Source organism: Crinia signifera, chromosome 19 (genome assembly GCF_055691185.1).
Source record: "Crinia signifera chromosome 19, ASM5569118v1, whole genome shotgun sequence".
Lineage (NCBI taxonomy): Eukaryota > Metazoa > Chordata > Amphibia > Anura > Myobatrachidae > Crinia > Crinia signifera.
This window is the reverse complement of record NC_139226.1, coordinates 25104771-25118784: the sequence shown is the minus strand read 5'-3', so window position 1 is coordinate 25118784 and position 14014 is coordinate 25104771. Positions and strand designations below refer to the sequence as shown.

General features: G+C 49.3%; 1 protein-coding gene across 2 annotated transcripts in view; it reads right to left on the bottom strand.

Moving 5' to 3' along the window:
- Nucleotides 1–13698, bottom strand: part of LOC146042248 (cell adhesion molecule CEACAM18-like) — a 33465-nt gene extending 19767 nt beyond the window's left edge. Inside the window, exon 1 of one of the 2 annotated variants that reach the window (XM_083162171.1) lies at nt 13059–13698. The gene's annotated coding sequence lies outside the window, so the exon portion shown is untranslated. The remainder of the gene's footprint in view (nt 1–13058) is intronic. The other variant, XM_083162170.1, reaches the window with a different exon arrangement.
- Between the last annotated feature and the right edge of the window lie 316 nt (nt 13699–14014).

Below are 14014 nucleotides of genomic sequence, written 5' to 3'. Positions count from 1 at the left end.
TGCAATATTTGGTTTATATCTCTTTTGAATTAAATCCAAACATGCAATTAACATTCCGCGTGATAACTGCTAAGGGCACTTACAGGCTATTTCCCCCCCTTACCGCAAAACCCTGGCCAATATCATCAGAGACAATCTAGTTACAGGTCTGAGCTTTGGACTGTAACACAACAGCGCAGCACGCCATGCCAGGGGATGCGGTGCACCGATGCAGTGTCGGGACAAAAACTCATGTCGGCTTTTTGACTGTTGACCTTGCCCATGTCGACCTAATGTTTGTGTTGTCCTAATGACCCTTTCGGCCTAACTCCAGGTCGACCTTCTGAGGTGTCGACCTAAGCCTATGTCAACCTTCAGTGGGCGACCGAATGCATGTCGACCTTAGTTGTGTCGACCCTATGACCCATACTCCTAGAGCCTTGGTCAGAGGCATACCTAAGGCTGCAGCACCACTAGCCACTATGCCACCATACTGCCATCTACCAATAACCTGTATTCTTTCAGTGGCCCATGTAATACCTCAGATGAATTAACAATAAAGCATCAATTGAGGTTGTATTATTTAGAGGTGGAACCAGAGGCAGTACTACCATTGGTGCAGCAGGGGCAGTGCACTGGAACCCCTGAGGACTAAGAAGCCCACTGCTGCCCCTGTCACCCTTTTCATGTCACCCACTGTTTTCCCCTGTCTCTCCCTGTCACCCTCTGCCTCTACCTGTCACCCTCTGCCTCTACCTGTCACCCACTGCCTCTACCTATCACCCACTGCCTCTCCCTGTCACCCTCTGACTCCCCCTGTCACCCACTGCCTCTTCCTGTCACACTCTGCCTCTCCCTGTCACACTCTGCCTCCCCCTGTCTCTGCCTGTCACTCTGCCTTTCACACTCTGCCTCCCACTGTCACCCACGGCCTCTCCCTGTCACACTGCCTCTGCATGTCACTCTTTGCCTCTACCTGTCACTCTCTGACTCTGCCTTTCACACTCTGCCTCTCCCTGCCACACTCTGCCTCTCCCTGTCACACTCTGCCTCCCCTGCCTCTACCTGTCACTCTCTGCCTCCCACTGTCACACTCTGCCTCTCCCTGCCTCTACCTGTCACTCTCTTCCTCTCCCAGCCACACTCTGCCTATGCCTCCCCCTGTCACCCACTGCCTCTCCCTGTCATACTCTGCCTCCCCTGGTCACTCTCTGCCTGTTCCCATCACACTCTGCCTCCCTCTGCCTCTTACCTGTCACTCTCTGCCTCTCCCTGTCACACTCTGTCTCCCCTGCCTCTTACCTGTCACACTCTACCTCCCCTACCTCTCCCGGTTACTCTCTGCATCTTCCCGTCACACTCTACCTCCCCCTGCCTCTTTCCTGTCACTCCCTGCCTCTCCCTGTCACACTCTGCCTCCCCTGCCTCTCCCGGTCACCCTCTGCCTCTTCCCGTCACTCTCTGCCTCTCCCTGTCACACTCTGACTGCCCCTGTCACACTCTGACTCCCCCTGTCACCCACTGCCTCTTCCTGTCACTCTGTGCCTCTCCCTGTCACACTCTGCCTCCCCCTGTCTCTGCCTGTCACTCTGCCTTTCACACTCTGCCTCCCACTATCACCCATGGCCTCTCCCTGTCACACTGCCTCTACCTGCCTCTGCATGTCACTCTCTGCCTCTCCCTGTTCCTTTCTGACTCTGCCTTTCACACTCTGCCTCCCCCTGTCACACTCTGCCTCTACCTGTCACTCTCTGCCTCTCCCTGTCACACTCTGCCTCCCCCTGCCTCTACCTGTCACTCTCTGTCTCTCCCTGTCACATTCTGCCTTCCCTGCCTCTACTTGTCACTCTCTGCCTCTGCCTCCCCCTGTCACCCACTGCCTCTCCCTGTCACACTCTGCCTCCCCTGCCTCTCCCGGTCACTCTCTGCCTCTTCCTGTCACACTCTGGCTCCCTCTGCCTCTCCCTGTCACACTCTGCCTCCCTTGCCTCTCCCGGTCACCCTCTGCCTCTTCCCATCACACTCTGCCTCCCCCTGCCTCTTACCTGTCACTCTCTGCCTCTCCCTGTCACACTCTGCCTCCCCCTGCCTCTTACCTATCACTCTCTGCATCTTCCTGTCCCAATCTACCTCCCCTGCCTCTCCCGGTTACTCTCTGCCTCTTCCCGTCACACTCTACCTCCCCCTGCCTCTTACCTGTCACTCTCTGCCTCTCCCTGTCACACTCTGCCTCTCCCAGTCACCCTCTGCCTCTTCCCGTCACACTCTGCCTTCCCCTGTCACCCACTGCTGTGTTGCATATTGTGAACTTGGGTTGGGGTTGAAGAGAGAAGCCCAAATTATATAATTCCCATCACTAGGTGGAACATTAATGATTAAGTGGCGTGGCTTTGGCGAATTGGGGTTAAATAAGGATGGTTGATATGCAGTCACGGTACTTATGTAGTATCTGGGCTGCCGATTTTTTGATTGTATGCCTTAAGTTAAGGCATACAATCAGATGCGATGCGATGCGATATCGCATCGCATCGCATACGACCATGCGATGCGATGCGATGCGATGACCCGATTTTTCCATAGGATTCAATGTTAAAATGGACTGAGTCCATTTTAACATGGAATTCAATGGGAAAAAGGGGTCCCTTTCATACCCCTACTATCCAAGTGGGCATGGAGTTGGATATAAACCTGTGGCGAGCGTAGCGAGGCGAGCGAAGCGAGCCCCGCGAGGGGACGGTATTCTGTGTCCCCTCGCGGGGCTCGCTACGCTCGCCACGCTTCGGGCTCGGTGGCTCGCTACGCTCGCCACAGGTTTATATCCAACTCCATGCCCACTTGGATAGTAGGGGTATGAAAAGGACCCCTTTTCCCATTGAATTCTATGTTAAAATGGACAGAGTCCATTTTAACATTGAATCCTATGGAAAAATCGGGTCCATCGCATCGCATCGCATCGCATGCGATATGGTCGGGTGCGATGCGATGCGATGGACCCGATTTCAAAATCGGCAGCCCAGTTACTACATAAGTACCGTAGTCACTTTATCTATGCTAGGATCATTAGATAAAGGGGATCCGGTGGATCGCTCAACAGTAATCAACAGTCAATAGATTGTTGGTTGACAGTGATTAGGACGACATGCATTTTTCATGATTTTTTTTTCTTAATCGACTTCTTCTTACTTCACGATCCAAGTGGGCATAGCGTTAGATTATAATAGTGTGCCGAGAGCAGCATGGCACCGTGCCCGCAGCATGGCAAGGGCAGGGAGCCGAGCGAGGGGACTCGGTCCTCTTATACGGTGTCCATGTCAGCAGATTTTGACATAGGCACCAAAAAATAATGGAAAGCTCCATTCATTTCGACCTTTTGCTTGTGTCAACCTTTTGCCAATATCGACCTAACCCACGTCAACCTTTTTAATGTGTCGACCGATTGACCACACAGATAGAATGTACATGACAGCATCTATATCTGCTGTTCCAGTGTTAGCGATAGGAATATCCCCAGATGTGTGCGTGCGTATAGCGGCTGTTTATTCCTATAACAATGATCCCCAGGGTTCTACATTCCTCTCTGGGTCAGTACAGTATCAGGCCTCTCCGTGCGGCCTGCATAGCAGGAGAGCACTAGAAAGCCAACAAGACAAGTACAAGACCATGCAGCGAACACAGTGTGAAGACGCCGGCCTGACATCAGCTGCTGATGACTCACATCCAAGGGGTGACATTAAATGTAATTGATAACAGATGTTTCAGAGTAAAAGGGCGTCTAATAAGAAGTGGCAGCTGCTCTAATTACTTGCTGAAAGTAGAGGGTGAATTAAAAGTTTAACCCATGTCAGACAACTCCCTCGTCTGACACACACAGAACCGCCACAGGCTCTGGGTAGGAAGGTGCTCGCTGTGGTGGCCCAACAAATGAATCAGGGGAATTACTTAGGATTAATTTGCCTATTAATTATCAGCAGTGACAGTAAAGGTACTTGTGGAGTATCACGGCTCCCATCGTATGGCATCGTATGCCATATGTAGTGGCATACGATGGCATGCGATGCGATGTTTTACCGATTTTTGAGCATTTTTGCTCAAAAATCGTATGCGATCGCATCGTTGCACTGAAATGCATCAGAATGCATTGAAATGTGTATTAAAGTAGTGAAATGCCCCCAAATGCCATTTTTCATAGTGCACCACCCCCACTATCAACGTCAACCCGAAGCGTGGCGAGCGCAGCGAGCCCGCGAGAGGCGGCGGTACACGTCCTACAACCTTTTCATACCCCCACTATCCACGTCGGCGTGGAGTTGAGAATAGAATAGTGTGGCGAGCGCAGCGAGCCACCGAGCCCGAAGCGTGGCGAGGGGACGCGGATACCTGTAAAGCCCGCGAGGAGACGCGTATAGCTGTGAAGGTATCCGCGCCCCCTCGCGGGGCTCGCCACGCTTCGGGCTCGGTGGCTCGCTGCGCTCGCCACACTATTCTATTCTCAACTCCACGCCGACGTGGATAGTGGGGGTATGAAAAGGTCGTAGGACGCGTACCGCCGCCCCTCGCGGGCTCGCTACGCTCGCCACGCTTCGGGTTGACGTTGATAGTGGGGGTGGTGCACTATGAAAAATGGCATTTGGGGGATTTCACTACTTTAATACACATTTCAATGCATTCTGATGCATTTCAGTCCAAAATCGGGTGCCATTGCATCGCATGCCATCGTATGGCATCCGATGCGATCGCATACGATTTTTGAGCTAAAATGCTCAAAAATCGGTAAAACATCGTATCGCATCGTATGACATCGTATGCCACTACATATGGCATACGATGCCATTCGATGTTTTACCGATTTTTCACCATTTTTGCTCAAAAATCGGTAAAACATCGTATCGCATCGTATGACATCGTATGCCACTACATATGGCATATGATGTTATGCGATGGCATACGATTTTTGAGCATACGATTTTTGAGTCAAAAATCGGTAAAACATCGCATCGTATGCCATCGTATGCCACATGCGATGCGATGCGATTTTTAGCATACGATCTGCATACGATGCAGGTCGTGGGAGCCGTGATACTCCACAAGTACCACAGTAAATAAATGAATGGAGCTATTAACTTGTACCAGGATAGCACACCCATTTAGAGGACGTTCTGGAGTTATTACAATACTAGATAAAAGCCAGATAAAGTGATGGCTTTTGCAATGTACTTTCACTTTGGGCTGTGACAGTTTTTACTTTCACTTTGAGCTGTGACAGTTTTTAGCTCACAAACTCTTCAGCCCACCCCCAGGCCCTATCTGCCCCTACCTCCAATCTCTGTCTTCACAGCTCCCCCTCTCTATATCCAGCAAGTTTGAAACAGATCAGTTTTTTATATTTTTTAATATTTATAATATTGTTTATTTTTATGTTATTCTATTTACAGGTGGGCTATAGGTACCAACCGACCCTTAATGTTGATGCATCTTGGTACTTGTGGTTCTGCAAGTGCTACCCTGCCAAGTCAGGCTTCCTGTAAGTTTTAGTGCCACCTGTAAAACAAAACAGTATATAACACTTTAATTACCGGTATCCCAGCGCCCAAACTCCAGGGGACGAGCCTTGGCCTTCATCTTTGTGCTGGTTGTCCCTTGGGGTGTACTGACTTCCTAAGCTATTCCAGCCCCAGGCTGACCAGCTTTGGGCTGGTGGTGGTATAGCAGGGGGACCCCATAGTGTGTGTCTCCCAGCTATCACATTATCCTCCTGGATGGTTGTACCCAATGCTGTTTTTTGGAAAACAGCGAGAAACCCCCCCCCCCCCCCCCCCCCCCCAAAAAAAAAAAAAACCACAAAGAAAACCGCACACACATAGAAACATAGAATTTGACGGCAGATAAGAACCATTTGGCCCATCTAGTCTTCCTGTTTTTTATCCTTCAGGTACTATACTGTACTATTTTCCAATACCAGCCTAGGCTAAGAGGTCCAGGGCTCGATATTGATTTGGGAGGGACCCTGTGCTCTTCACTTTAATCTCTTTATTTCTATTTACCATTTTTTTTTAAATGGAAAGTTCAAAATTGAGGCACATACAGCAGGAAAAACCAACGGACATGGACGTCGGGTAGCAATTAAAAATAAAACCTTACATATGGTATGGTGAATACACATTTTTAGTGAGCAACACACCGTCTGTACCTGTCAGTAAATGTACCCCTAAATCAGTAAAACTAGATGCTGGCCTGAACACTTACTACATTGGTAACTAACACGTGTGGGACAAGACACTCTTGAGTTCAAATTAAAATCAATCATACAATAATTGAAGAATACCACTACCGGTAAAGATGGGTAAAAGCACACAATAATAGTTCAGAATAGTTTCTGAACATAATCTAAGGGAAAGAAAAAAAACATATCTGCGTGTTTAATGTAAAACATTTCTGTCTATTGTAAGTCATGTAAAATGTCACTCCGGATGAAACAGATGTCTCTTTGTTTAAAGTTTTTACCAAGGGGTCGCGTCTAGTTGAACGGGATTGGAATTACTCAGTTATCTGTCAGTAAGTAACTGTTATTGTTGAGGTTTCACACTTTCTAATATTATTAGTAATAATAATTCAAATATTGATTTTGCCAAAATACCTGATCCGATCTGTACTATCCACTGCGGAACCCTGCTGCTTCTCCTGCTGATACAGTATATAATAATCCGTCCCTTTGAGGACTGAGAGAACCAGATGACTGTGTAACAAGGCCCACCCATCTCTGTTCACATGATTTTTATGTGTATCTATAATTGACGGCAGCACAGATTCCAAGAATAATCGTTCTACGTAGTTTCAGGATTTTAAATATGTTTGCGCTGTTTCTGTTTTATTTGATACATATGGGGGTATCCTATTAGCCACTGCGGCTAACAGATAACCTGGGGGCTATCCAATTAGCTCTGACCACCAGCAATTATCAGGGATTATGCTTAATAACAAGCCCTCTCAGACCAATTTTTCTGCCATAACACATGGATTTAGGAATTAATCCCACATGTTATCTCCCAAAACTGGCTAATTTAACACACAGTAAAATGGGCTATGATTGGTAATGAAAATTACCGGGTTAAACATTTCTACCCAGTAATTTGCTGTTAAACACGGGTCCTTTTCTTGTGTGAAGAGGTCAACCTGGGTCGAAATTCCCAGGTCTTCAACCCAGGATTTTACCAGGGTCTAAAACCTGGGTTGACCGTTTAACACAGAAGAAATACCCGTGTTAATTAGCAAATTAATGTTTAGAAATGTTTAACCCGGTAACTTGCTTTTTTGTGTGAAAGGGGGGTCAGGCCGGGACCTGCAAAACAACAATTGAATGCAGGGTAAAAGCTGGGATTTAGGGGCTATTTTGTCTGAAAGTGGTATAAGCTGTCTGTCTGCCCCTCCCCTTTAAAATTGAAACTCTTACGAGCAGGGCCCTCTACCCTTATGTGCTTTTTCATCTGTTACTGAAACCATCTTTGATTACACCAAATGCTATGGTTTTCTGCCAAGTTGATACTGATGCAGCTACAGTATGAATATATAGACGGTACGTGTCCTCTACTGCAGCAGTTCTCAAACTGTGGGTCCTGACCCCAAAGTGGGTCCCGGCCTTCTCAGCATGGGGTCGCGACTCCATGTTGCTGGCCATCAGGCTGATGACTTTTCTAATCTCAGTCAGTGATAAATAAAGGATAATAGTAATAATAATGATCTAGTTTTTGGCAGTGGTAAAATACTGACGGCAGTAGGATTCCGCCCATTTACTACTTCTCTGTCTACGGTACCTCTGTCTGGGGAAGATGCCGTTACAAATAGGTTAGCATCTCTCATACGTATGTACTGTACAGATGAAACATGCTTATACTGGTTTTCTACTTTCAGATATCTGTAATTTGATGTCCTCTTTCCACTTTGTTTTTTATTCAATTATTTAATTTTGACAGCTTTCTTGTGTGATTTTCAGTCATGTCTTATGCTGGGTACACACCAGATCCATTTGGGCTCAATTTTGATTGTATGTAAAAAGAGCAGAATTGGTGTGTACCCTACATTACATCTGCACTGGTAGATGTTTGTGTTGTGTTGCCCTGGGATACAACAGAATGCTGCTTCCTAGTTGCATTTACATCCTGTGCACAGAGCTCAAAATGGACAATTCAGTTCTGGCTTTGGGCAAGAGGCACTAAACCAGGGTTGCCGACTTTAAAAAAATCCTCTCCGGGAGAAGCCCGGAGAGGAATCTGGCATTACAAGTTTTGGGGGCGGGGCTTAACTGTGACGCCATTAAGCCCCGCCCCATTACATCAAATAGCAGAAATAACTGCTATCCATGGAGGGGGCGGGGCTAAAAGTCACGATTGTGCCGTTTTAGCTCCGCCCCCTCCCCTGAGACCCGCGGATTGCGGCATATAAATGCCGCGATCGGGGGGCTCAGTGGGGGTCCCCCTGATTCCGGGAGGGTTGCCCACCCTTCCGGGGGCCGGGAGGAAGGACCCGATTTTCGGGAGACTCCCGCAAATTCCGGGAGGGTCGGCAACCCTGCACTAAACCTCGCCAGTGCCTCCCGCCACACATTGCATGGACATTGCAGTAATACTAATCGCATATGCTCTTCCGATAATGCTCGGCCCGTCGCTGGACTCAATGACCCAGGAGTACGTCTGCACATGTGCAGAGTGACGTTGGAAGATGAGGACGGATGCTGGGAGGGATCTATATCGGATTCTATAAACGTCTGTAGGGTAACACCAACTTTTTTTCTCACCATATGACAGCGGATTGCGGTCTCATGCACCGGCGTGTGTGCGCATGCACAGATTGCTGAAAATCGCAATCTGAGATTTTCGGTAATCTTCGGGACTAGTTGAATTAGCCCCTATATATCAAGCATAGGATTTTGTCATTGAAATCCAATATTATTATGAGTAGGGTTACCAATCCCAGGGCATTTTTTCAATCCCGGGAATCGGGATTGAAAAATGCTCAATCCCGGGACTCCCGGGATCCCGAGATTGGCATCCCTAAAAGAAAATTGCCGCTGTACCCCCACATAACTTTTTGGGAGCTGTGGAGGGGGGCAGGCGGCAGTGGTGCAGGGGCAGGCGTCGGGAATGATGCGGGCGGCTGGGAGGCGCGGCGGGTATGACGCGTGAGGCTGGGATAGGCCCGCCGGCGAGCGAGTTCCGGGTGCTGGTGATGCCACACTGCGGCCTGTGCAGCGTGACCTATGACCGAATCACGCTGCACAGGCCACACACCGGGTCGGAAACAGCCGGGCAGCGTCTGAGCTGGTGCTCACCTCTGAGCGTCTGAGCTGGTGAAAACCTCATGTCAATTTTGAGACAACCAATTAATGATTGTGTCAACCTTATGCTGCCCATACACTTATGCGATCAGATGCAATGGGACATCGCATCTGATCGCATCAAGTGGTGCCTAGTGCAGCACCTGATGTCACATGCCATCTGTGATGGACACCAGTGCTGCGGGGGTACTACCTGGCTGGTGACCGGAGCTGTCAGGCGGCAGGACTCAGCGGCATATGACTCTGAAATACTGGACAGCCCTCTGATTGGCTGAGGCCGCTGAGACTGAGAGCTCTCTCAGCCAATCAGTGGCCTCACTTACAGGTGGCCACTGATTGGCTGAGAGAGCTCTCTCTCTCAGCGGCCTCAGCCAATCAGAGGGCCATCCAATTTTTCAAGTCATCTGCTGCTGCCGCCGAGTCCCGCCACCTGAAAGCTCCACTGCTCCGGTCCCCAGCTCCCGCTAAGGTTCCGGCTCCCGCTCCTCGTCCACCGCCGCGACTCCGGTTCCCATCTCTGCCCTGCTCCCGCTAAGGTACCGGCTCCCGCTCCTCGTCCGCCGCCGGCTCCGGTCCCCATCCCTGCCCCGCTTCCGCAACTGATTGCATTTGAGCAATTGCATGTGGTTAAAAACCACATGCGATTTGATAAATATTATGTGCAGCTCATAATATTTATCGATGCGACATTCGATGGCGTGTCTGCGCATCGCGTCGAATGTCAGCTTAAAAATGCCTGCAATCATTCAATTTATCGGCCAGATGTGGCCGAAATCGAATGATTGCATGCAATATCTGACATATGTATGGGCAGCATTAGCCTCAATTGTGTTCCCTCTAGAGCAGGGGTGGCCAACCCGCAGCTTTGATTGGTGAACGGCCTAGTCACAGGGAAGTGAGGGGGGAAGGTGTGCTGTGCTCTCCTCCCATCGGTAACATGACAGGACTGCAGGGAGATGCCAGACTGTCCTCTCCCCACCCGGCAGCAGCAGCAACAACGGTGAGTGCTGCTGCTGCTGCTGCTGCTGGGAAATTAGCGTGGGGGGCATAGCAGTTTGTGGCACTGTGGGGGCATAGCAGTTTGTGGCTCTGTGGGGGCATAGCAGTTTGTGGCACTGTGGGGGAATAGCAGTTTGTGGCACTGTGGGGGAATAGCAGTTTGTGGCTCTGTGGGGCATAGCAGTTTGTGGCACAGTGGGGGCATAGCAGTTTGTGGCACTGTGGGGGCATAGCAGTTTGTGGCACTGTGGGGGCATAGCAGTTTGTGGCACTGTGGGGGAATAGCAGTTTATGGCACTGTGGGAGCATACCAGCTTTCTGGCACCGTGGGGGCAAACCTGGCACCATGGGGGCATATGTATATCTGGCACTATTGTAGGCATATGCATATATGGCACTGCACTATTGGAGGCACATGTGTATCACACCCACCCAAGGGGTCCAAATAGACCACTCCCCTTTTTTGGCATGTTGTTGGCTCTTTAGCTTGACTACAGATATTTTTCGTCTCTTTACCTCTGAGCAAGTTGATGTTTTGCCTAGGGTGCTGTGCAGCCTTACACCGGCCCTGTCGACAGGTCATTAGGTTGACACAAGCATTAGGTCGACATGGGCAAGGTCGACAGTCAAACCCCATGGCGACCTAGACCCATGTTGACCTAGACCCATGCCGACCTTTCAGCATGTCGACCTAATGATCCATACCCAATATTCCACAAAACTATGAGAAAAACAAACATGTTCCGCTGCCAATAAACGATCCCTTAATGTCTACAAGATTTGTGTAAATAAAACTGGCAGGAACTGAAGTAAAGAGTTGTTGCACTTAGTGATGAGACAAAGTATATTGCAGGGTTGCCGACTTTAAGATTCTCCTCTCCGGGAGAAGCCCGGAGAGGAGAGTTTCAACAGCCGCTCAGGGGGCGGGGCTTACGAGTGACATCACTAAGCCCGCCCCCATGTTAAAGCAGCAAATTCAGTGATCTCCGTGGAGGGGGCGGGGCTAAAATGACGCGATTGTGCCGTTTTAGCTCCGCCCCCTCCTCTGAGACCCGAGGATTGCGGCATTTTAATGCCGCAATCCGGGGGTCAGCGGGGGTCCCCCCTGAATCCGGGAGGGTTGCCCACCCTTCCAGGGGCCGGGAGGGGGTACCCGATTTTCGGGAGACTCCCGGAAATTCCGTGAGGGTCGGCAACCCTGGTATATTGTTATGAAAACACTAAAATATTCCATAACCTGTCACTAATGCCCCTTTCACACGCATCCTATGCCAGGGCTGTTGTCGGGGGTAACCCAGTTTGAGTGGTCTCCAAGCACCAAACTGATTAGTCCCGGTCCACCAACCCGCCAATTCCACATGGGTTATAAGAAGGGTTAAACCTGGGTCGCCCGGTGTATAATGATCGATTCGGGTTTAGGGTGAAATGGTCGGACCCGATTCAGAGACGGGATCAAAATCTCGGCTCCGACCCGGCTTTGCAATGTGTAATTAGTAACTAATTTATCAATGAGTGATAAAACTCATTGCCTATGGTAAATGGTGGTCCAGCCAATCACATCCCAACCATCATGTTTAAAACCCATGACAGTTAGGTGCTGATTGGCTGTAGAACTCTAAAGCCGCTCATACACGGTCCGTTCCTGCCTGTCCGTTCTGTACAATGAGATGCACGCTCTCGCGCATCTCATCGTACGGTACAAAGAGTATGTGCTGCACGTACTTTTTGTACTTACTTTACATCGCATCGCATTGCATGTACAATGCATGCGATGCGATGCGTACTAATTAAGTGCCGAACGGATCCGTTAAACGGACCGTGTATGGGCGGCTTTAATCATATGCACAAAGTTTTTTTTTTTTTTCTTCAGTAATAGATGCAGATGCTTATTTAATTCATTCCTGAAAAGATTGTTCTGTAACAATTTACAAGAAAATCGACGCCGCTATGGCAATAATAAAAAAAGACGTGCTGAGAAGAATAAAGGAGATTTATCCACACAATACAGCAGTGATTTTCAACCTTTTTACCTTGCATCACACTAAATAAGATTTTTAAATTGCCAAGGCACACCATGAGATCCCCACAGGGCAAAACACATTGGACCCCACTGGAAAAAAAATAAAACTATTGTCCGTCCCCCATATAAAAACCAATCACACTAGTCCCCACAGGTAATAAAAATAAAATACATTGGCCCTTTACATGAAAAGAAGAGACCAGTAAATAACAGTTGAACTGGTGGTGGATGTAAACTGGTTTGGCCATCTCTAGATCTGGGGGCACACTTGGGAACCGCTCAAGGCACATTAGTGTACCACGGCACAGTGGTTGAAAAACACTGCAATACAGGGACAAAGTAAAATCCGGAACCGGACCCATGTAATGCTGGACCGGACAGACTCAATTTATCAAACGCTGCATTCCGAAGCTTGTACTGTCCAGTCCTGGGGTGTCCTGTGGACCCGGGGAAGAGGAGATTACAGCCTCATCGTATGGTCTGGACCGTTCCTGATTTTACTACATCCCCAGACCATACAGGGAGGCTGTATTCTCCTCCTCTCCATGGTGACAGGTGTCACAGGCAGCCTCCAGACCGGACACTGCAAGCTCTGGAATGACAGAGATTGATGAATGGATCCTGTCCGGTCCAGCGTTCCAGGGTCCTCTCCGGTTCTAGTCTTTACCCATTCCCTACAATACAGCACATGATACTGGCAGCAAATGCTAAATGCATGCAAGCTGTACATACTCACTGTGCACAGATTCCTCCTGCTGCTGCTGCTGCGAATGCTGGAGACTGGCACAAGCTCTGAGTACAGAGGATGGGAGATGTCAGAGCTCAGAGGGTGTGTATGAGCAGAGCTGAAGGATTGGTAGGATGGAACTTGAAGCCATGCAAATGTGTAGAGGCTCAGAGAAGAATAGAGAGGAGGTGGCCAATGACAAATGAGGGCTCAGCAGGAGCAGAAAGGAGAATGTGAAACATCCACAGAAAGACATTGCATGGGGCTCATTGCAAAGCGGGTAACAAGGGACACGGAATGCTCTTCCTCCTCTCTGCCGGGAAGGATTATGTGTCAGAGGCCGGGAGGATGATGAGGCATTAAATATTACCTGTCGTAAAATCCCTGCGTTTAATCTGCTTATTATGCTATACACATGCATGCCGGGAAGTATGGGCCTGTGCATAGCTGACATTCCACAAGCGCAGCTAGGACGGAGGTCTGACCGCCTCGAATTCTGTCCACCTGAATCCCCATAGACATGCCCTGGTGTTACCCATGGTGCTTTCCATGAATCCGATTAAACGCATTTCCCTTCGCAGGGTAATAGAATGCACAGCGCACAGCACATGCAGGGCCCGATTCAGGTTGACTCAGTAAGCAGCAAAAATCGATGTATACCGAGAGCTGAAACACCGCCCGCAGGGCGAGTGAATGCCCGCCCCCCCTTCGGCATGCAAACGTACACCCCAGCAAGTGAATGGACGCTGACACATCGATTCTCACACGGGGGAAAAAAAACATTCGATGGCGCCAACCATCGAATGATTTGTCACCCGCTCTCAGATAAAAGTCAGTCTCATCTGACTTTTATCTGTGCCGGAGATGACCGAACAGAGGGCGGGCGCTGATGTCCTGTGACATCAGGAGCCCACCCCGTCTGGTCTCCGACATGTCTGCGTTGACATGGGGATACCCAGCG